At 38.9% G+C, this 22454-nt stretch overlaps 1 non-coding gene across 1 annotated transcript; it reads right to left on the bottom strand.

Moving 5' to 3' along the window:
* Positions 1-19404: 19404 nt before the first annotated feature.
* LOC118758726 (small nucleolar RNA SNORA73 family) lies at positions 19405-19605 on the bottom strand. Its single transcript, XR_004995809.2, has one exon. It is a non-coding gene; the product is annotated as a small nucleolar RNA SNORA73 family (small nucleolar RNA).
* Between the last annotated feature and the right edge of the window lie 2849 nt (positions 19606-22454).

Below are 22454 nucleotides of genomic sequence, written 5' to 3'. Positions count from 1 at the left end.
TAATCTGTGGCCTTAGGGTAAAAAATTCTATAAATGTCAACCAAGTCCAGTTGTTCTATTGTTTGTATGAGTTCTGTTGTTTCTTTGTTGAGTTTTTGTTTTGTTGATCTGTCTATAGTTGTTAGTGGGGTGTTAAGATCACCCACTATTATTGTGTGCATATCTATGTCTCCCCTTAAGTCCGTGAGTAATTGCTTCACGTAGCTAGGTGCGTTTGAATTTGGTGCATATATGTTCACAATGGTAATTACTTCCTGATGGATCAGTCCCTTCACCAATATATAATGTCCTTCCCTGTCCTTTTTGATGTGTGTCAGATTGAAGTCCACATCATCTGAAATTAAGACAGCTACCCCAGCCTTTTTTTCTCGTCCATTGGCATGAAATATCTGTTTCCAACCTTTCACTTTCAGCTTCTTTGAATCTCTTCTGGTTAGATGTGTCTCTTGTAGGCAACAGATAGTTGGGTGCTGTTTGATAATCCATTCTGTTAATCTATGCCTTTTGATTGGTGAGTTCAGGCCATTTGTGTTGAGAGTTAAAATTGAGAGGTTGTGATTTTGCCCTGCCATACTTGTTTTTGTGGGTGTTGATATCTGTGTTATTGCCCTTCCTTGTGTGGACTTTAGTGGGGAGACCTTCCTGTTTGCCATCTTTGCTTATGATTCACCTCCTTTTTTTCTGGAATTAGTGCATTTCTAAGGAGATTTTGTAGAGCTGGTTTTGTGCTGGCATATTCTTCTAATTTCTCTTTGCTGTGGAAGTATTTGATTTCGTTCTCAAATACGAATGAGATCTTTGCTGGGTACAATAGTCTTGGTTGACAGTTGTTCTGATTCAGGATTTGGAAGATCTTTGTCCATTCTCTTCTTGCTTGTAAGGTCTCTTCAGAAAAGTCAGCCGTGATCCTGATTGGTTTTCCCTGGTATGTGATCTTTTCTCTGCTTCGTACTTGTCTCAGGATTCTTTCTTTGTCTTCGTTGGAGTGGAACTTGAGCACCATATGTCTGGGTGAAGATCGCTTTGGGTCATATCTGCTGGGAGTCCTCTGACCGTCCTGGATTTGAGCTGGATTCATGTTCCAAGTGTTTTGAAAGTTTTCCTGTATAATTTCGTCGAGCACCATTTGCATTCCTGATTCTTTTTCTGCTCCTTCAGGAAGGCCAATAATCCTAATATTTGATTTTCTGAGGTTGTCTTTCATTTCTTGTATGGTCTTATTGGCTTTGTTCAGACTTGTCTCCAGCTGTTTCATGAACTGGGTGTGTTCGTTTTGTGTGTCTTCCGTTTCAGAGATCCTCTCTTCTGCTGTATTTGTTCTGTTGGTTAGGCTCTCAATTTTGTGCTCTAAGTCAAGGATTTTACTTTTCATTTGTTGTATTTCTGAGGCTATGTGGTTCTTGAATTCCTTGAAGTCCTCCCAATTCTTCTCATTGTCTCTGACATATTTTAACATTATTTTTTTGAATTCCTTGTCTGGTAGATCTTCTATGTCTTCATCTCGCATCTCCGAAATAGACATTGGCTTTCGATCCTTTATTGGTAGGGTGTTGGCACTCTCATCTGGATCATTACCTTTTCTGGTATTTCTTCCCATTGTGTTAGTGTTTCTTTTTTGAGAGACCTAGGCACCAGTGTGCTGAGGGGTCTCCAAGCACTATCCTGTAGAGATCGGAGTCTGCAGGTGTGGAGTAGCAGGGTGTGGGAATTTTCAAGGCACTTTTGGTGCGTCTCCAGAACACTGGACCTCAGGGCGCCTCTTCCAGGGCCCAGAGGATTCAAAGCGCACTCTCAGCTCGTCCCCTACAGGTATGCTACCACAGGGCGTGGGGGAGTGAAGGCACTCTCTGTGCGCGCACCCTGTTTACTGGATCACAGGGCTCGGAGCAAGGGACTATAGGGCGTGTTCCAGGTGCTCTCTGGAAACGCCTCCTGCTCAGGTCCGCCCACCCCAGCACTTGCAGGGGACCTACCGCCCCTGCGCTAGCAGGGAACTGCCCAGCCCAGAGGCGTGCTTGGGTTCCTGTGGGATAGCACCGCCCAGCTGAGTGCCACACCGCAAAGGCACAGGGGAGTATCCAGTGTGCCTTTTGCCTTTCTCCCAGACACAGTTTTGGCAGTCTCAAGGCACTCGCCCTGTGTCTCTAGAGGCTGGAGCCTGGGGGGGGGAGGGGCGGGGAGACCAATTGTGTTCAGGCTCTGTCCGTGCCCCTGGGGGGCCAACTCCCGAAGCCTCCAACCCACCACTGTCCCCACCCAACTCACTCAAACCTCAGGTTCTTGCAGTCTGCCTCTTCCTCTGGTGGGAATCCTGGCCGCCAGTGCGTCTCCCGACTGCTGCGTCCGTTGCTGGTCTCCGCGGGTCGCGATGGAGCCTGGAGGCTGCGGCTGGTGCAGGTCCCGGGGGTTGGCGACCAGGGTGGGCAGATGCCAGCGGGTCCCGGTGATTCAGGGTCCTGGTGTCCGCAGCGGGGCAGGTCCTGGCGAGTCCTGGTGACCAGGGTGAGCAGATGCCAGCGGGTCCCAATCACCTCCGGTCCTCACGGCCACAGCGTCTTCAGGTCGGTCTTTGGGTGGGTTCGGCGGCTTTCAGCGTCTGCACTCAGAGGTGACTCAGCAGGTCAGGAGCGGAAAGTCGTCTTCCCTGTCCTTTGCTTTGTTTTTCCCTGGTTGCTCTTCCGAGTTGTGTGGATTTTTTTGGCTCCACACTGTCCAGGGAACTTCACGTTCTTCTCCCTGTAGTTCTATGCTGCTCCACTTACGCTTTTGTCGTGTTCTAGCCCTCTCTGTCTGTGAGCTCTCTCACAGTCTTCCTCCTATGTCGGCCATCTTGCGAGTCTCAATAATGGACATTTTCAAGACTTTGAAAGTGTCCTAGCCTATTTATTCCCAGGGATAAAATAACTATTCTCTTTGGTGATGAAGACAGCTAGCAATACACTACTAACTTGCTCTATATGGTCCAATGTGGCCCACACAACTTTCCTGAAATTGTAAAATAAATGAAACTATTTTTGAAAAAAAAACACATGACTGAACTATGCCACTAAAGCTTGGCAGGTAAGGGTGGTAGCTATTAGCAAAACTGATTTAAAATACAGTCAAAATTTAAAAAAAAATCATAAATCAAGATGCTGTTACTCTGAGTCAATTAAACCAACCTCCTACAGGGAAAATCCTAAGGACCTAAATTTCTTTCTTAGAAGGATGTTATTAAAATGTCTCTGTAGCTTATTGATTTCTTTAGTTCTGTTCCTTTAAGGATATTGCCAGGGCTCACAAAACTGATACCAATGCTAAGTGATAGGAAATTCTTGTTAAAACTGTATTTAGGAACAATGAAGTCACTGTGTCAATATGTAGGAATTAGAATCTTTCCTTTTGAAATGCATTTCTGTCTAATCTGGTGCACTCCACTTCTAGCTGCCAGGAACAACTTATCTCTAGTAAGGATCAGATTCAAGTTTCTTCAGGAAGAAGAAAGTAACCTGCTCAATAGATCCTTCCTATGGGTGGTGTATTGTACTGTTGTACTGTCTTTTGCTTCCTCTTTGACTTGACCTCTTGGCCTGGAACAATGAGACTTTAATGTTTTGTCCATGCTTTTTTTTGTTGTTGTAGCACAATTCTTCAATTTAGTGTAGTCTTTTAGCTGCTCTGAATTCTCTGCTAGTTCCACTTTTGTTGAACACTGAGTTAAAAGAATCTAATGATCTGCAGGGAACCTTGGAGATAGTTAATATAAGATCCCTATTTAAGAGATGAGGAAAGAAAACACAGAGAAGTCAAGTAACACATCTACAGTCTTCTTATAAGCAAGAGTTCCAGCTAGTGCTTGTGTCTGCTCTCAGTGCTGAGCCATCACAGTACACCTGTTCATCTCTTACAGCTTTGCATCGTCCTTTATCTTCTAAGCATCCTTTACCTGACCTGATCTGTGCTCTTCCTGCCATGAACTATTGCGGTCTGCTTGACGAGGACTTAGTGGTTATTCTTCATGGAATAGTTTTCTAAGGCGTCTATTTAAATGTTAGTACTGTTCTGTGAGTTATAAACTTCTGGATCTCCAGCTCACAACCTGTTTCTTTGGTGCTTTAATGCTATTATGGGGAGAGAAGCTTTGGATTAATTAGTTTCCTCATAAATATTTTTTTTTTGTAAATGCTGAGCACCCTTGATTCAACTAATCAGATAACTTTTCACTTTTTTGTGTGTCACTGTTACATAACACCTGATTCAGGCTAGCATTCCAACAAAAGGGGTTAATTTTGGCTCATATTGTTGGAGGTTCAACTTCCAGGGATCATAGCACATAAAGGCCTTCCTGCTGGCAGTCATGAGATATGACAACAGAAAAGTGGCAAGCACCTAAGTTTTCATTCTGTTCTCTATTCATCTCTGAATAAAGCTATGAAAGATTTGGTCATGGGGCTCTACTCTAATGGCATATCCAAACTTGATCACATCCTCCCTTCTCCATATACCAGATTTAGTTTTAGTTTTCACACTCTTGATGCTTATAACATAATTTTGAGGATTAAATTTCTACTGGGTTGGGGAATGGGAGATAGGCAAAGTTCAAATCATAACAATGACCTTGAGTCACATTAGGAAAGCACAATTTACTCATCAGTAAAATGGCTTTTTGTTTTGCTACTACAAAAGTCTTTTTAAAATGTGAATTAAATAAAAAGTATGTAATTCAGTATGCATTATAGAGCCTGGCACACCCAGCAAAAACCATTATTCTTTCTTTGCCTCCTTCTTCTATCTAATTTTACCACCCAGAGCCCCTCTCTAAGAGAAACAGTGAGAGAGTTGTAAAAGTTTAACCATTTATACTTCAGGTTTTCTTCTTCTTCTTCTTTTTTTAACCAAGAATTTCTTGCTGAATGTGATGCATTATAAATGGCCGTCTTAAAAGCCACTTGTATCAGTAGTCTGATAGCTTATTCTTTGATGAGAAATATTTTGGCCTATTAATAAGAAGCAAGATTAACTGAACATTAATCAAAAATGTCATGATAAATAGAAGTGTGCATATATCACGGAACCTGCCAGAGAGGGGCAATGAGCACCATGTGTTGACACGTAGACTTTGGTTCGAGTTGCAGTCTGATAGCCCCATTATCTGGGAAACTTTAAGATATCCTTAAAAATCCAAATGTGTGATCAGCTTTTAGAAGAGACGTTTATTTGATTTTATTTTACTTACATTTTTCCCTTCTCCTAGGCAATTAATTTCTTGCTGGTACTGTGCCTGGAAACAGTGGGAGAAAATGAGCTGCTGGAAGTGTGCTTCTAAATTAGCAATCATCTCAGTGATGTGTGCACTTAGTCAATGTGCTTATTTCTTGGTTATTGCCTGTTTTCTAAAAATACCTGGATGAAGGCTTTGCATATCTCGGTTAATTCCCTACATGCTAAGCTCGAACGGGATAAGGGCTGTCTGAATGTTTCACTTTGTGGCCTTTGCCATTATTTTCAGATGAGCAAGGGATAGGTGTTCCTAAAATGAAATCATTTTGTATCCAATGAGACAATATCCTCTGAATACTGTAAATATACATTGATTGAAAAGTCAAGTTGCATTCAAGATGTCCCGAAAAAAAAATTCCCTCAGAGCTGTTTATAGAAGAAGCCCCATTTAAAACTAAAGGAGGCTTCCCAGGCTGTAAACTCCCTGGGAAGGGTGGAGAACTGTTATTTGACTCTTGGCTACTGTGCCATTATGTCAGTATATAATACGACAGAGTTTTCTAGAAAACAGTGACCAACAATGCAGTGTGTGTGTGTGTCTGTGTCTGTGTGTGTGTTTAATAAGGGCCACTACACTCTAAGCTGTTCATCCTCAACATTCTCTTTCTGATGTTTGCTTCCCCCCCAAGGCTCACTCCTACACTGAGTGTGTATGAAGTATAAAAGAGACACAGTACTACATCAGGAAATGGGGAAGTGGAAGTGAGTCTCCCAGGAGAATTGTATTGAGTTGATATCCCATTTGGAAATGTAACCACAACATCATTTTTATCCCAGACTCCCCTATGGAGCAGTAGCACGGGAGATAAGGATGATTCATCTAATTTCTTTGATGTAAATTTAAAATTTCTCCTGACAGATTATGCTGGAAGACTGGGGCTTGAATACCTCATCCTGAGGAATTTTGCAGTTGCCCAGAAATGTGGGGCTAGTGAGAGCAGATGCTTGGAAATGCCATTGACATTTCCAAGTTTTTATAGCCCTGGTACATAGCCCACTAACTCCAGCACGCTTCACACACGGAGCAGGATCATTTGTCATTTTGATGCCAAGATGATATTTAAATTCTAAATGAAGTGGATTATTCCTTTTTACCTCCTGCTTGGACAAAGCACAGGCATTTCAGGCATTTATGAATTACCTTGTGTATACATGAACGACAGAGCAGTGTTTGTACTTGTTTTGTTGCCTTGGATGTGACAGTCTTCAACCCTGTCCACGGCAACAGAAGATGTAAGATTCTGACATGCTTAATCAGGGGACTTATTTCAAACAAGTGACTTCCTTGAAAAGCATGCGAATAATAGTAATTAAAATGCCTTTAAATTCTTAAATAATTAGCATTCAAATATCTACTGCAAATCTATATACACTAGTCTTAAGAAGTATTGCGTTGGGCATCTCCACAAGTTTCTAGCACTCGAAATCTGGCCAACATCCCAGACAGTATATATTTTGTGTTTTGAATTGCAGTCATTATAGTCAGAAAATCTTCCTAGCCTATCTCCCTGCTTGCCGTGGAATTATCTAACTGTATATTACTAAATGGTACAATGAGGTCAGATAACTGATATTTTGGCTACTGGATAAAAGAGAGTGAGGTTTTACTTCTCTGGAAATCTAAGGATAATAGCAAAATCACTCAACCTCCAAATAGCACCGAAGTGACCTAAAAGGCATTCCAAAATTCATATTGCTGCTACCAGCTTGTATAATGCGAGTGTGCCATAACTTCAAGAACATGCCTTTTCTCTCAAAACAGAGATAAGATTGTACTCTGAGAACAAATTCCAGGTTTGTGGAGTAGGTGCTCAGGGGACGTAGCCCATGGCAGGCAAGTAGTGCTCAGCTGGGACCAGGGTTCTGTGCCAGAAAGATTTGTATAGGATTTGTATAGGATTGTCTTTTGACAGTCCTGGAAGCAGCCCAAGCGGTTGTCACACATATTTCATCACCTCTTGCTACCTGCTGTTCACTTGGTAAGCATATGATGGCTCTGCTGCTTTGAACTCATGATCTGGGCTTTTGGCTCTCCTCTGGAAATTGATTGCATTTTCAACCTCTGGGCCAATCCTGGCCTCCAAGTTGAAGTGGAAGGTGATGACTCAGCAGCTCAGCCTCTGAGCAGCCCTATTGACTTCCTTTCCTTGCTCTTGGCTTCAATCTTGGGTCCCATTTCCAATGATGGCAATAAGTTCTTGGTTCTGCTGTTTGGAAGCTTATAATCTTCTGTTGCTATGACCCTGTCTTATCACCTGACTCATTTGATAGACTTAAACTTTAGTAATTGTGGTTAGTTTTTTTTTTTTTTTTTTTTTACCTGTTGTCAGATTTCTCTGATATTGACTCTGCCTGCTGCCAATCTGGCTTCTGATACTGCATTGGGCTTCTCTGCCAACACACCTGTTGCTCACTGCTGACTTTCCCCTGATGTACATTTTGCCATCTGCCTGGACTTTCTTCTCTTTCCTGCTGCTGGGAATGTGCGTGGTCCTTTGTGTGTAACAGTGATTAGAACACAATCTTCTAAGAACAAATAAGCAAAATTTTTAGAAGGCAGGACAGAAGTTCAATTTATCTTATTCTCCATCAAGTCCTGGTATGAACATATTGTTTATGATGTGTAGTGATACTGAGAATATTTGTATAAAAATATTTGTATCACAAGTTTAATGTGATAGAAATTTCCCTGTAGATTTACTCAGGAACAAACATAGTAACATCATTATCTGAAAAGTGAATGTAGAGTAAAAGTTTTAGAAAGGTGAAATAAATGTTACCAGATATAAATGATTTTAGTTTCTAAGGATATTCGCTAGATCCAGATGGTGGCTGTCTTTCAATAAAGTCCAGGGACATTTACTGAGTGACAGAAATCCCTGAAAGAGAAATCTGATAGCTTCTGCTAGAGTGATGAGGGAAACAGAAGAATCCTCTGTCCAGTCAGGTGTCAGTGGTGTTGCTGAAGCAGAGTTACACTGGGAGAGAGCTTTCAGTAAAGCTGAGTGTTTACAGGGATAAGTGAGAAGGAGGCTGAGATGAAAGGAGACAAATTGAGCCTGGGTTAAGGGCCCAAGAAAACAGTAATTTGAAAGGATTAGGAGGAAGGATAGGAGAAACAAAATAGAAGGAAAACAAGATTAAGTTTGGGCAGTGAGAGCAGGTGGGTGGTGTTATGGGTGGGGAGCAGGGGAGACTATAGACATAAGGAACAGTTAATTAAGGTGAAATCAAATTTAAAGAGATTGGATGGCAGGTAAAATTTCAAGTTAAGAAAAATACTTAATGGGATGAGCCAGGAAGGTATCCAGTTAAGTACATGTGCTCCAAAGTCCCAACATGTTGGATTTAGATAGGAAAAAAAGATCATTATTCATTGACCTGGCTATCTGGAGGAAACGTCTTGACTGATGCCTGAAAGAGATACCAGGGAAGATGTATAAGAAAGACTGGATATTACACAGGCCAGGTGATGAGCAAGAAGTTACATAAATGAACACCAAGAGCATATTGAAATCATTTGGCTAGGATTTAGTCCCAAACTCCTGAAGATGGCTAAATCCTAAAGTTGTGTTAGTAGTGTTTGGATTTTAGGGCTTTATTACTGTATGCTTTCTAGGAGGTGGTCCTATTGGTCACAAGTTACTGAGGACATCTTTAAGGTGCTTTTCACAAGGTGGTGAATCATATAAACCATGTAGGACATAATCATTCTCTGCATCTTGACTCACATGTGATAGCTCTATTGTACATGCTACACTATTACCATCAGAAGTTGCTATCAAATGGTCAAACCAAGGGAGCTCATGCATTCCTAAATTGTGATCATCCAAAACTATCAGTGAAAACAAACTTCTTCCTTCATAAGTAGCATGTCTTGGTTATTTAGTTGTAATTATGAAGGTGACGAATACACAGACTGATTTAAACTCATGTTAATCAAGAAATGGAAACTTATGTTTCTTACTGATTCTTGAAGTCTATTGTTTTTAGCTCAAGAAGCCCTCATGCAGTTGGACATCTGCTTTAGCTATATGTCAACTATGATGGATGGCAATAGAGGACTTCCTTTAATTTTCTAAATGTGTCAATAGATAACTCCTAGTGATGACTAATGGGAAAGGCAACCGAGGAGCCTAACGTTTGCACACTGCTTTTACTTTGGGAGTAGGATGTATGTGGCAGACACCTGCATGGTCCAACTTAGTCATTTGCCCATTGGAAAACTAAAAGTTTAGGTCAGCCTCTGATTTTGAATTTGAGGCCCCTAAATAGTAGTATCAATCAAGGTCTCCATGTATTCACCATCAATTCAACTTGTTAAATTAAACAAAGTATGGAAGAAATTTAAAGAAGACTTCATGTTTAATGCTACATTCAGAAAATGTGTCCTACTTGACAGTAAACTAGAATGCTCATGTGTTAAATTCCACAAAGGTAATTTCATGTCAAAGATAACTAAAATAACAGATGGTGCTGAAAGAATTGTGAGGCTATAATACATTTGAGGTGCTAAGGCTATTGACTAATAGGAGTTAGGCTATTTGAGATATTCAGCCTTGGATATACTTTAGAGTTATGGATCTATTTACAAGATTGTTGCATATCATTTACTTCGTTACCCTCACAGTTTGAAGTCCTGTATGGAGAATGACACAAAGGAATTGTTGGGCATCAACAATTCAGCACTTTAGACAGCTGTTATACCTGCCTAGAATGGGTAGGTCTGACTCTGCCGTGTGAGAGAATTACTTCCTAGGTATGAATTAAACCCTTCTAAGGAAATGTGTTAAACTTTCTGTAATCTTGACTATGTTATTTATGGTTTTGCCCAATATTGTCAAAGCTATGTATGCTGCGTTCAAGAGTTTATTTGTAGTTGAATAATGTAATCAATGTAAAATGTTTCTGTAGTTCCAAAAGAATCTTAAACTAAGTAGCTTCCATTGGGACTTTTTCAAAGCCTTCGTTAGATCTTTTTTTTTTTTTTTTTTTTGGCTCCAGGTGGGTAATTCTGGTTGCCCACATTACTTGGATTTGGCTTATTGCAGTGATAGAGTCTAGCTCCTTACTAAGAAGTTTCTAAAATATTTTTAAGAGTTGGTGGGACATTTCTTTCTGATGATTTTAAGTAGTGCATTGGTCCCATAGCTTCTGGGGACACCATCTGTGTAACCATTATAATCTTGAGAAGTTCATAGTGCTTTCCACACTGTTACAGAAAGCCTCCTTGTTGGTATCTTTACTCAATGACAGAATGGATCCAGTATTGAGTCCCATCTGGCATGCTTGGACATTTTCTAATTTTGTGCAGAAGGCTGCCGTACCCTCAAATATCTTCCCACAAGCCATCTCCATAGAACTAAATTCCAAGTTTTGTTTGTCTTGACTGTAAGGTCAGTCCCCAGTACCAGAAAATGTGACTTACTGTGTCTTTTGGTGAGATTTATTTTGAATTTTTGTGACCATCCCTTGAAAATAATGTATTCTGGGAAGAGTGTCATAAATGAATAGATGGGTCAGTTACATGGGCAATCATACTGGTATTAGTACATCTCTTACATTATAATAAAAACTTCTAGACTGTTAACATGGACAGTATGTATTTGCTTCTCTGCATTTTGGGGCTCTGTACCAACCTAAGTATCTGTATACAATTTTCTTCTATAGCTTCTTTCATGATTCCATTGAGAAACCTGTTGAAGTGATCACAAATACAAAATACAACACATAAAAAAACAGGAAAAATCTGCATCAATATTACCATTTTCCTTCTAGGTACTTGGTTGGGTTAACATAATATGGATGGGATGAAATTGAAAGAAGTCATTGTGGATTAAAATCACAGTTACTATCTATGATATATCAATATGTTCTGGAAAAAATATTGTCTGGGAGAACCCAAATGACAACTACTATATGAGTGGACTATGGAACAGATGGAAGCATGTGTTTTGGAAACTTTATTTCCTTAACAGTTATGCACACACACACACACACACACACACACACACACACACACACCGGGAGGTTGTGAAATTTATTCTTATTGATACTTGTGAATATTTTCCTGGGCTTGGAGAGAAACACCAGACAGAATGCCTGGACAAACACATATGGGAAATGCATGGAGAATAAAAAAGTAGAAAGCTTTCTATGGCCATTAGGGAAGCTCCGCTAAACTTCTGCTAGACATTGTGTCATGGACATGTCAGAACTCAGACTACTTCTTGATCCATCGCTGGCATTTGCATATGTGTGTGTGTATATATGCATACAAATGTATACATATGTATGCAAATATACATATATGTGTCTATATTTGCAACACATACTCACATATGTACATACTGCTTTTGTATGTTCTGCCTGTGCTATAGAAAATGTTTCTCACTGAAACATAAGTTAGAGATTTAAACACCTTCCACATACCTGTTCCTAGGCAAACATCAGGTCAGAGAGTCAAATTTTACACAAGGATAAATAATAAGGGACAAGACAAAGAGTTTTTTCATAAAATCATAAGGTAAAGTAATAGTATTTAAGAATAATTTGTAAGTAATTGGTTGAAAATAAATACATAACATCTAGTAAGTGTATCAACTAGCTAGCTAGAGATAGGTAGGAATTGTCTTATGCATTAAGAAAAAGAGGCAGAAGTATTATAATAATATATATATAATGATAAATAGGAGACATCTCTACAATGATATATAGGAGATCACAGTACTTGTACAATAGAAGTAAACAAATGCAATATTGAAGAAAATCAGGCTGCATATGGCAGTGTATCGAGACAATGTAACCAAACTTATATTGGAAAAAAATTTAATTTGGAGAACAGAGTAAACAAATTCAACACTTGAGTATTTTACACATATCCGCATTCATCTTTTGATTGATTTGTCTTATTTGAAAGATACAGAAATGGAAACTTACAGAAGGAATTCCCATCTAGTGCCTCAGCCCCCAAATGCTCACAACAACCAGGGTTGAAACAGACCACAGATAGGAGCCAGGCATTCAGTCTGAGTCATTCACATGAATTTTAAGGATCCGGTTACTTTAGTCGTGACCTTCTGCCTTCTAATGTGAGCATCAGCAGGAAGCTAGTTAGGATCAGGCGTGCAGCTGGAACTCCTACCAGGCACTCTGCTATGAGATGTGTACATCCTAAGTAGTGTATTCACCTCTTTGACAAATATTTTGTATTTTGGGGGAAGAGATAGGTAAATAAAGTAAAAGAAGCAGCAATTGAGACTAAAAATAATGCAGCTAACATTTTGATGTTTCAGTAGGAAATCTTGGGAATTACAGACCAAATTATGTGCCCAGAAAACTTCATTAAAGAGAGCAGCTGGACACATTAGTAGGAAACTCATGAAATCTTAAAGGTCCAGGAATGATTCTTGCAGTCATCATGTCACACACATAGAAAGGAATCAAAGTCAGGCAGTGCTTTGAATTTGCTTTCATAACACTAAATATCAGATTAATGGTGATGGTGATGTTGATTAATGATAATAACAGTACAGACACTTTCTGAACATGCTTAATGCCTTACATACTATTCAATGTGCTTTTTACATAGCAGGCAATTGAAGTCTCATAATAAATTTAGGACATCAGTACAATTTAGAGTTGTCACACTTTATAGAATAATGTCTTCAAAAACTAAAGTGGAAGATGATTTAATAAACAAAGAGTTGAGTAAGGAATCATAAAAGGTACAAATATAGGACTGTAATATAATGAAGAGTAACCATACCATTTACAAAAATAAGTATTATTATTTTAAGTTTCCATATCTATGATGTTATGAGTGTTTGGCACATTGACTTAAGTTGCTGTTGTGGGTGTTAGCAAGTGCAACACTGATGATCTCCATCTGCTTTTCAAATAAGTAAACATTAATAAATGAGCATTAAAAATTTCCACATTGAGTGAAAATAAAATGGAACCAAAAAATAAACCAAATTCTATGTTGTTTATGGAATAATTTTCCCTGAACCTCATGTAACTCAGAAAATTAGAAAGTATCGTCCTAGGCACAAGCTATAGTCGATGAAAATAAACAGAATAAAAGACACAATGCTAGTATCAAGCTCTAGTTTATTACAAAATATGCCTAAAATGGAACCAAGTAATTCATATGGACAAATGGCAGCAATGCCTTAAATGCATATTATTGTGGTCAACAGAAATATGCCTTTGTATTATCAGCTTTTGAACACTAAGCCTACATACTTGACACATTGAAAAGGCAGGAGCTTTATTTTGGATCATGGTTTTTGGAGGCTTACACACGCATATTGGGCAGACACCACTGTTTGGTATTGTCTGGGGAAGCTGTGTGATCCAGTGTTGAGATGTACGCAGAAGAACAATAAAACGGTGAGGTAGAAATCAGAGAAAGAACCTATTCAGCTTTCCTAGCCAATCCTCTCAGAATCGCTACCTTCTGAGAACGTGACTCTAGTGACCTAAGGACCTCCCATTAACCCCAATGCTAGACATAAAGATGGATCAAGTCTCAAATAAGGACTTCAGAGAGCAACCATTCAATGAGTCTGGGAGTCATGCCCTACTTAAACCATACCACCCTTTGAATTTGAAAGATGAACAGATATGCACATTCAATACAGATGAAAAGTACTTACATGGTTTTAAAATGTTTGTAGCCATTTAAATTAGTTTCAACAAATCTAATGCTCCCGTTCTTGAAGTCCAAATGATATATTTTATTTAGGTCGATAATGGGCATTGTTTTAATTTGACTCACAGAATGTTCTTATCTGCTGGTTCATACCCCAGATGCCTGATATGACCAAGAACAGCCAAGAACTAGAAACAGTCTAGATCTCTCATGTGGTAGCAGGGACCCGAGTACCTGAGCCGTCATCTGTTGCCTTCCATGGTGTGCATTCCATGGTGGATGAAATTGAATGCAGAACTGAAACCCGGACTTGAGTACTGTAGCATAGGTTGTAGGTGTCCTAAGCAGCATCTTAACTGCTAGACTCATTGTTTGCCGCAAACAATGAATATTTTTAAATTACATTTTTAAATTATATTAGGCCAAAATGCTTATTAAGCTATTGCAACCTATAAAAAAGTATGCATGACTCTTTCTCTGATTGTAGTGCAAAATGTAATTACCAACATGAAAAGGGAATTCCTTGTTTTTTTTTTTTTCTTTGCAGATGGGGGGGTGGGATTAAGCAGTCTAAACAATTGCCTACATAATTGCTGGACTAAAGTGGAAATCAACACTGAAATTTCAGTGATTAGGAAATAGGGATGGGTCCATTGTGGCAGCAGGTAAAGCTGTTGCCTGAAATGTAGGGATCCTACGTGGGAGCCAGCTCATGTCCCAGTGTCTCCACTTCAAGTTCAGCTTCCTAATGGCCTGGGAAAAGCAGTGGAACATGGCCCAAATATTGGGCCCCTGTCACCTATATGGAGAACCAGCTGAAGTCCACAGCTCCTTGCTTCAGCCTGGTCCAGTTCTGGCAACTGTGGCCATCTAGGGAATTGACAGCAATTGGAAAAGGCCCCTTTATCTCTGTTTCTCACTTTTAGAATTTTATTTTCAAAAACTGAAGTATAGGATCATTCCATAAAGCAAAGAGTAAAGAACTCTAACAGGTACAAATATAAGATTGTAATAGAATGAGAGGCAGCCATATTAATTATGACAAATCTTATACTAAATCTCCACATTTAAGAAAAGTTGGATAGGTATTTGTTTCAGTGAAGATATGTCTTTATTTACTGCTGACCTTTATATCACCCTAGTAAAGCATCAATATTTATATCAAAATTATAGGAAATTTAAAAACAATACACATTAGTAAATTGGATTTGCTAGTATAATAAAGCATACTAGCTGATGTCTACATTGATTTCACTCCAGAAATGAAGGATTGACTTAATAATAAGAAACTTACTAGAATAGCAATTAGATTAATCAATGAAATTAAAAGAGCTGCCCTTTCATATATTAATGAAAAACAATATGCATAACAATATTTGAATTCTATTTATTATTTAATCTCTTGGTAAATTAATGATAGAATACTCTTTTAATATGGTTGAGTATGTCTATAATATTTAATGGAAAAATTCCCAAACCATTTGCATTAAGAGTGATACAAGACAAGGATTCATGCCATCATTACTATTCAATATTCTTTAGAAAGCTCTAGCCAATACAACATGTCAGGAATAAGAATTGAATAAGTATGTATTATGAAAAAAGATATTGCATATGTTATGAATTCTCTATGGGAAGTCCAGTAAAATCAAATGGAAAACTATTAGAAAGGAGCTTTAGAAAGTTAAAATATAAGATTCTGGGTGAGATGCACGTATCACAGATTACAGTGCTAGGGTTTGAGTCATGGCTCTGCTCCTCATTCCAGCTTCCTGCTAGTACACGCCCTGGGAAGCAGCATGTGATGGTTCAAGTATTTGGGTTCCTCTCACCTGCACAGGAGACCCCAATTGAATACAAGGGTCCTGACTTCAACCTAATACAGTAATTGCTGTTGCAGGCATTTGGGGAGTGAATCAATAGTTGGGAGATCTCTCCTTGTTTGTCTTTCTCTGTCTCTGTACCTTTATAATAAAATCACTGAAGAAATAAAATGTAAATATAAATATAAAGCTTGCTTTTAAATCTAGCAGAAAACATATATGGAAAAGGTGAGAACAATTATGTGTATTATCAACAGTAAAAATACCATATAAGGGACATCACCTTAGAAATGCACGCCTTAGAAATACAAACATGTAATTCCTTGGATAAACTGAATAAAAAAGGCACTCACACTTACTTTAAAATTTGTATGACAGAATGAGCACCTATGTAGGGTCAAGTGTGTTTTAAAAAACACAGATAGCTGATTTATCTTATTAGATACTGCCATATAAACTTAATAATTACAAAATCTGTTGCAAAGAAAAATGACAAAATGACAAAAAGAAATAAGAGATTTCATACGCAGATTCATGGATAAGGTGGAAAATTAATGTATGATACAGGGAGTACAAATGTTGGTAGAAAAAGGATACATACTATTTCATTTACGATACTGAAAAATTCTTTTATTATATAAGGAAAAATAAAATGATGTAAAGAGGACTCCAGATAGAGTAATAATCTAAATCTATAATAATAAAGCAAACAGAAAATTATATAGAAGAATATGTTGGCACTCTAATGGTGGAAAAGTGCAATACATCAGAATCATGAGGTGGAAAATCGCTGAGTTTGATTACATCACATTAAAGATTTTTATTTGATGTTGAACACCTTTGAGAGTAATAGCTGGAATTTATGTGAGCCTCATAGGACCAAACAGGAAGTAGACATGATACCCAAATGAAAAACGTTCTAAGGATGTCTGTACAGGCAATTCATAGATGAGGAAACTCAAAAGACTAATAAACTTACAAAAGAGACGTTCAAGCTCATTAGTAATTAGACAAATGCAAAGTAAAGTAACAATGACATATCCCGAAAGACCTGTTGGATACATAAAGCAAGAGCTGATGTTGCTAAATGTTGCTAGCAGGAGGAAATACTGGTATACTAAAGGACTACTGGTTGAATTTTAGCAGCATTAGCCACACTGAAGCTACTTGTTTATAGCTGATCAACTTATATAAAGGTTGCCGAATAATCAGTGGTTCCATTCTGTGACAAACCATACATGGACACAAGTGAGGATGTTCCTTGAAGCACTGTTTGTGATGCTTGGAAGCTGGAGGCAGTCTCATAATCCTTGGGAGAAACAGAGGCATGAAGAGACAATGACCCTTGAGGGTCCTACAGTTTTGGATTAGTGTACATGGTGTTGATAAGTGCTTAATTGAACCCTGGGAAGAATGAGGAGAGCAAGAAATAACATTTCTAGTATACAATTGCATATGTGGTTACTCATGTGTATTTAAGCACACAAGCAAATACTGATTTCATACAAACAGGTACATGCACAAACACTTGGAAAGGATCAAAAAATAAACGCAGTTTGGAGGGAAATTAAAAGGAAAGGGAAATAGGGACTAGAGATCAAAGAAGGTAAATAAAAAATAGACTCTTGCAAGGTAGTGTGGAAGAAATAAGGAAGTTAAGGAAGCAAGAGGAAAAGAAGGGAGGGAGGAGGAAAAAAGGAAGTAGGAAAGGGGAATAAAAAAAGGAGAGACGGGCCTGGTGCGATAGCATAGTGGTTAAGATTCTTGCCTTGCACGTGCCAGGATCCCATATGGGCGCCGGTTCTAATCCCGGCAGCCCCGCTTCCCATCCAGCTCCCTGCTTGTGTCCTGGGAAAGCAGTTGAGGACGGCCCAAAGTCTTGGGACCTGCACCCGCTTGGGAGACCTGGAAGAGCTCCTGGCTCCTGGCTTTGGATGGGCTCAGCACCGGCCGTTGAGGCTGCTTGGGGTGAATCATAGAACGGAAGATCTTCCTCTCTGTCTCTTCTCCTTTGTATATCCACCTTTCCAATAAAAATAAATAAATCTTAAAAAAGAAGAAGGAGAGGATTGAAGCGGCTGAATTAATTTATTCAATGTTCTGGAACAAAATGCCATAAGTTGGATGGCTAAGTGATACAAATTCATTTTTTTTCACGGCTAGGGGGGCTGGGAGTCCCCCGTAAAGATTCTCTTTCTTGTTGACAACATCCCTTTTCTTCTATGTCTCACGTGATCTTTCTGTGTTCATTTGAGCAGACAAGGACACAGCCTTCCTGAATTAGAGCCTCAATCTTAAATCTCTATCCGACCTTAGTAATTTCTTTAAAGTCCCTGTGTCCAAGTAGCTAAGTTGGGGCTTAGGCACTTGGTGTATGACCTCTGGAGAGATAATTCAGTCCATAGCTGGAACATTCTTGGAGAAATGCCTTGCTTTGTTTACCTGTCCATTGGACTGCGCGGGACTTCTGCTGCCTTTGAATTTCTCCCCGTAGTTCTCTCTGTGTTTTGATGTTGAGACCTGGTGATGGGTCTTGAGTTTAACTGACTCATGATCATGAAATATTCATTATTGCATAAGAGTAGTCATTAAAAATGTGAAAAAGATAAATAGGCGTTAATACAAAGTAATGCTTTATTTTTAATTAGAAATACACTATAATTGTAAAAGTGGCCATTCCTTCAATTTACTTACATATGGTGGGAGAAGCTCTTATTGATTAAACAACGGACTATTATAAAAATCAGTTTTGAGTCAGTAGTCAGGCAAGAAGCATTACACTATTTACCATTTAATTCTAAAAGTTACCACCAAAAATTTTTCTTAAATGCAGTTTTGAGCTAAACACTATCATTTGCTACATGAGTGTAAGATAATCATAGAATTAGGCTGATTATCAGTGGTTTTCAATAAATGATAGTAAGGAACATACCTCATTCCAAGTTTGGTATATGTAGAGTACAAAGTGTTGTTTTGTGGACGACTCAGAAATTCAAGTAAATTGTTCTTACCTAGATCAGAATGCAAATTCCATTTATTGATGAGAGTACAGTCATTAATCAGTGGTAAGATGAGAAGTGGGTATTTGAATTCTGCTAAAAAATTGTTTTTCCTCTCTGTGATCCAGACTGATCCAGGCTTGAACTGCACAGAATGAATGGGTTCTTTTTAGGGAGTGAAGGCTTGCTACTTCATGCGCTGTATACCAGAGAAGGGAACAGGGCAAGGCTTTTCTCTGTGAACTATCCAACTCCTGCTCCCCTTCCACCCCTGTTTTCTTTTTAATTTCACATACTGGCACTCATTCACTTTGGATGGCCTTACGGACACTTTGGCATAACAATTGCCAAGATGAATAGTTGTGACACCTGGCTTTTTTGGGAAAGCAATGACTCCTTTTTATAGGAAAGTGTTCTTTTTTGTCTTTATTTCAATTCATAAATGTTAATATATGAATTTATTTCTTTTAGTGAACTGTAAATGTTTACATTAGAAGTAGAAACCAATAGGATAGATGGATGGTTTTTGGAAGGCATCTATCTAGCTTTTCCTGTGCTTCTGCAATTGTCCCAAGCAAGGAGTCATCAATCAGGAATGAATTTCACAACATGCACTATTAATTTGTCAATGTAGTCAAATAGGTAATCCAGACTGAGAATTCCGGCAAGCTGGTTCCTGCATGGTTTGTCTCCTAGCCACGGTACACAGGAATCAGAAGCTGTTGGCAGGTGCAGGCGCAGATCCAAGGCCTAGGGTTTTGTTCAGTATTGTGGAAAGGGACTGTGTAGAAAAAAAATTGAGCCTTGCGTTCCCTCATGCCACTTGAACAATGTCTGAGGAGAGTGGCCTCCTAGATATTCATGTTGGATAGAATAGGTTTATAAAAATAGAAATGAGTATGTGTTCGGAGAGTTTTTTTTTTCTTTGTTTAAAATCACACTGGCTTTTAATTTTGCAGAAAGGAAATCCTCAGACATTGGATCTCTTTGACATGTACAATAGAGCTAGTCTTTAAAAGCGCTATTTCCCTGAAAAGTGGTGACACAATCATGAGCTGTCCTCTATTGACATGGGCTGATAGAGTAACAACGAATTGACTGTTTCCCAGTGGATCTTAGAAAAAATCGAGCAGATAGTGTATGCCCAGACCCCCTCCAAAAATCCATTGATAGTCTGGTACAGACAGAACTATAACTTTGGCGTGTACCTGGCAATAAAATAGTCAATAAATCTGAACCTGGATATGGAGAGTTCTCAGATGAAATGGGGAATTCAAAACATTGTGAGAAAGTAGAAATAAGGATGGCAAAACCGCTGAGCAACTTCAGGAGCCCATGGGTACGGTACTAAGCCTGGCATTTTCTTCCTATTTGTAAGTATATATCACTCTCTGTCACAAAGAGAGATATAAACATTAGTAGGAAAGACTTATGAAAGCTTTTTTGGTTAGGGTACACTTGAGGAGTGAATAGGTCATTTCTGTCACATTGGAACAATAATATCTCTGAAAAAAATCAGCATATTCCTAGATGTCTTGGTTGTTTCAAATAACATTTTAAAAACCGGTTGACAGGGCATCTGAACAGGGATTAAACTGTAGAGTACAGAAGGTGGGAAGAGAACTTGTGGAGGATCGCTTAGGAGGCCTAGATGCAGGGAGAGGAGTTTTAGAAATGGAAGTAAAGTGGGAGGTTGTTCCTATAAAATTTTCCCATGAACATGTTGAGCCAAGGAAAGCAGACAAAGGCACAGAGTGATAAGTGGGCAGGGACCAGAATCACTGGAATCTCAAGGAAAGGGTATCAGTGTAAGTTCTAGCATGAAGCAGTGAGGGGCAGATAAGACGGCACCCACTTGTGTATTGGAGCCTTCCTTCAAGGATTCTAAGACTTCATCTGTCAGGGTTATTATAGAACAGAATGAATTAAAATACACAGCGCCTTCTTTCAAGGAACTTGCAATCTGGGTTGGGGATGGTGAAAGAGAAAACATATACACATAAAAACTGACTAATAACACAAAGCAGTAAAAGAAATGTAATCTACAGAATTATAGCAGGTGGTTGAACCCACGCAGATGTAAACCGTAAAACATATTTCTTTTTCATTCCTGAGTTCCTTTTTAGAAAACATCTCAGATCAGTGATTCAGTTAAAAAAAATGGTACCTAGGGCAGTAGTTTCCACTAAGGTTATCCTGAGGGTCATATCCAAATGGCATAGATAATAAAAATGATTGTACATACATTTGCATTTAAAGTGGCATAATCTACATGTTTTTGCATACTCACATGTGCTGTGCACATAATTATGTTGACTATATCATTTGCTCTTACACACAGTATTAAAGTTTAAGTGAGTAGGTTGGAAGGGGGTAAGTTCTTTTTCTTACTTTGTTACTTTCTTATTTATTGTTTAAATAGCCGCCATGTCAGGAATGTGAAGTGTGTGGGATCTGGAGTGGCGGAATGTTGGTGATGATAATGATTTAAGCTCCGCCTTAGATTGGAGAACACAGCTTTCAATCAATGAGGTCACTATATTCTCACAAAACACACAAAGGTGTTTTGGCCCTGTCACCAACTGAAAAAAAAAGTTTGCTTTAACTATTGATAAAATATATTATCCACTTTTGTCTGGTTTACTCTCTGTCCTGTATAACAGACACAATCTTAAGAGACAAAATTTAAAATAAGTGGTCATTATTTATTAAAAATGTAATGTACTTGCAGCCTTTCATTGCATATTTTAAACAGCTAATTACCTTATGAAGTTAATGTTATTATCTCCATACATGAAAGAATAAGATTTGCCAAAGCTAGGTCATTTATCCTGCAAGAGGTGGAGTGAGATGTACTGTTTTATCCATTTAATGCAGATTGATCATTCATGTGCACTACCTTGGAGATGTACTATCAATGGGACTCGAGAGTCATGCCAAGTACTATCTGTGCACAATGAAAGCCATGATAAGTTGCAAGTCTCCCTCTGGACAAGAAGGTTCAGTCTGCCCACTGAGGCTTGAGGATTCTTTCCCCACAAGGACAGTAGCCTCTCCTGTAGAACATTCTTCATTAGGTCCTGACCAGCGAGATTTCTTGGACCAAAGGTTCTGGGCAATCTATTTTTAACTTCAGTTCAATGATCTGGCGGCATAAATCTGTTAGAACAAAATTATTTAGGGCCCGGCGGCGTGGCCTAGCGGCTAAAGTCCTCGCCTTGAAAGCCCCGGGATCCCATATGGGCGCCGGTTCTAATCCCGGCAGCTCCACTTCCCATCCAGCTCCCTGCTTGTGGCCTGGGAAAGCAGTCGAGGTCGGCCCAAAGCTTTGGGACCCTGCACCCGTGTGGGAGACCCGGAAGAGGTTCCTGGTTCCTGGCTTCGGATCAGCGCTTACCGACCCGTTGCGGCTCACTTGGGGAGTGAAACATCGGATGGAAGATCTTCCTCTCTGTCTCTCCTCCTCTCTGTATATCCAGCTTTCCAATAATAATAAAATCTTTAAAAAAAAAAGAACAAAATTATTTAGCGCACAAGGCTGTTTGCATTAATTAATTTAAATATAAACTACAATCTCAGGAAAATTAAGTAGACAAAAACGTTTTCATGCATCATAAGCATTTTGCAAACATATACAGTATAACCTGTTAATTACATTTTCCTTCACAAACCATTTATCTTTTTGATGCCTTGCCTAATAACTTGATGCTTCTCGTT

This window comes from Ochotona princeps, chromosome 2 (assembly GCF_030435755.1).
Source record: "Ochotona princeps isolate mOchPri1 chromosome 2, mOchPri1.hap1, whole genome shotgun sequence".
Classification (NCBI taxonomy): domain Eukaryota; kingdom Metazoa; phylum Chordata; class Mammalia; order Lagomorpha; family Ochotonidae; genus Ochotona; species Ochotona princeps.
This window is presented reverse-complemented; position numbering and strand designations above follow the sequence as displayed.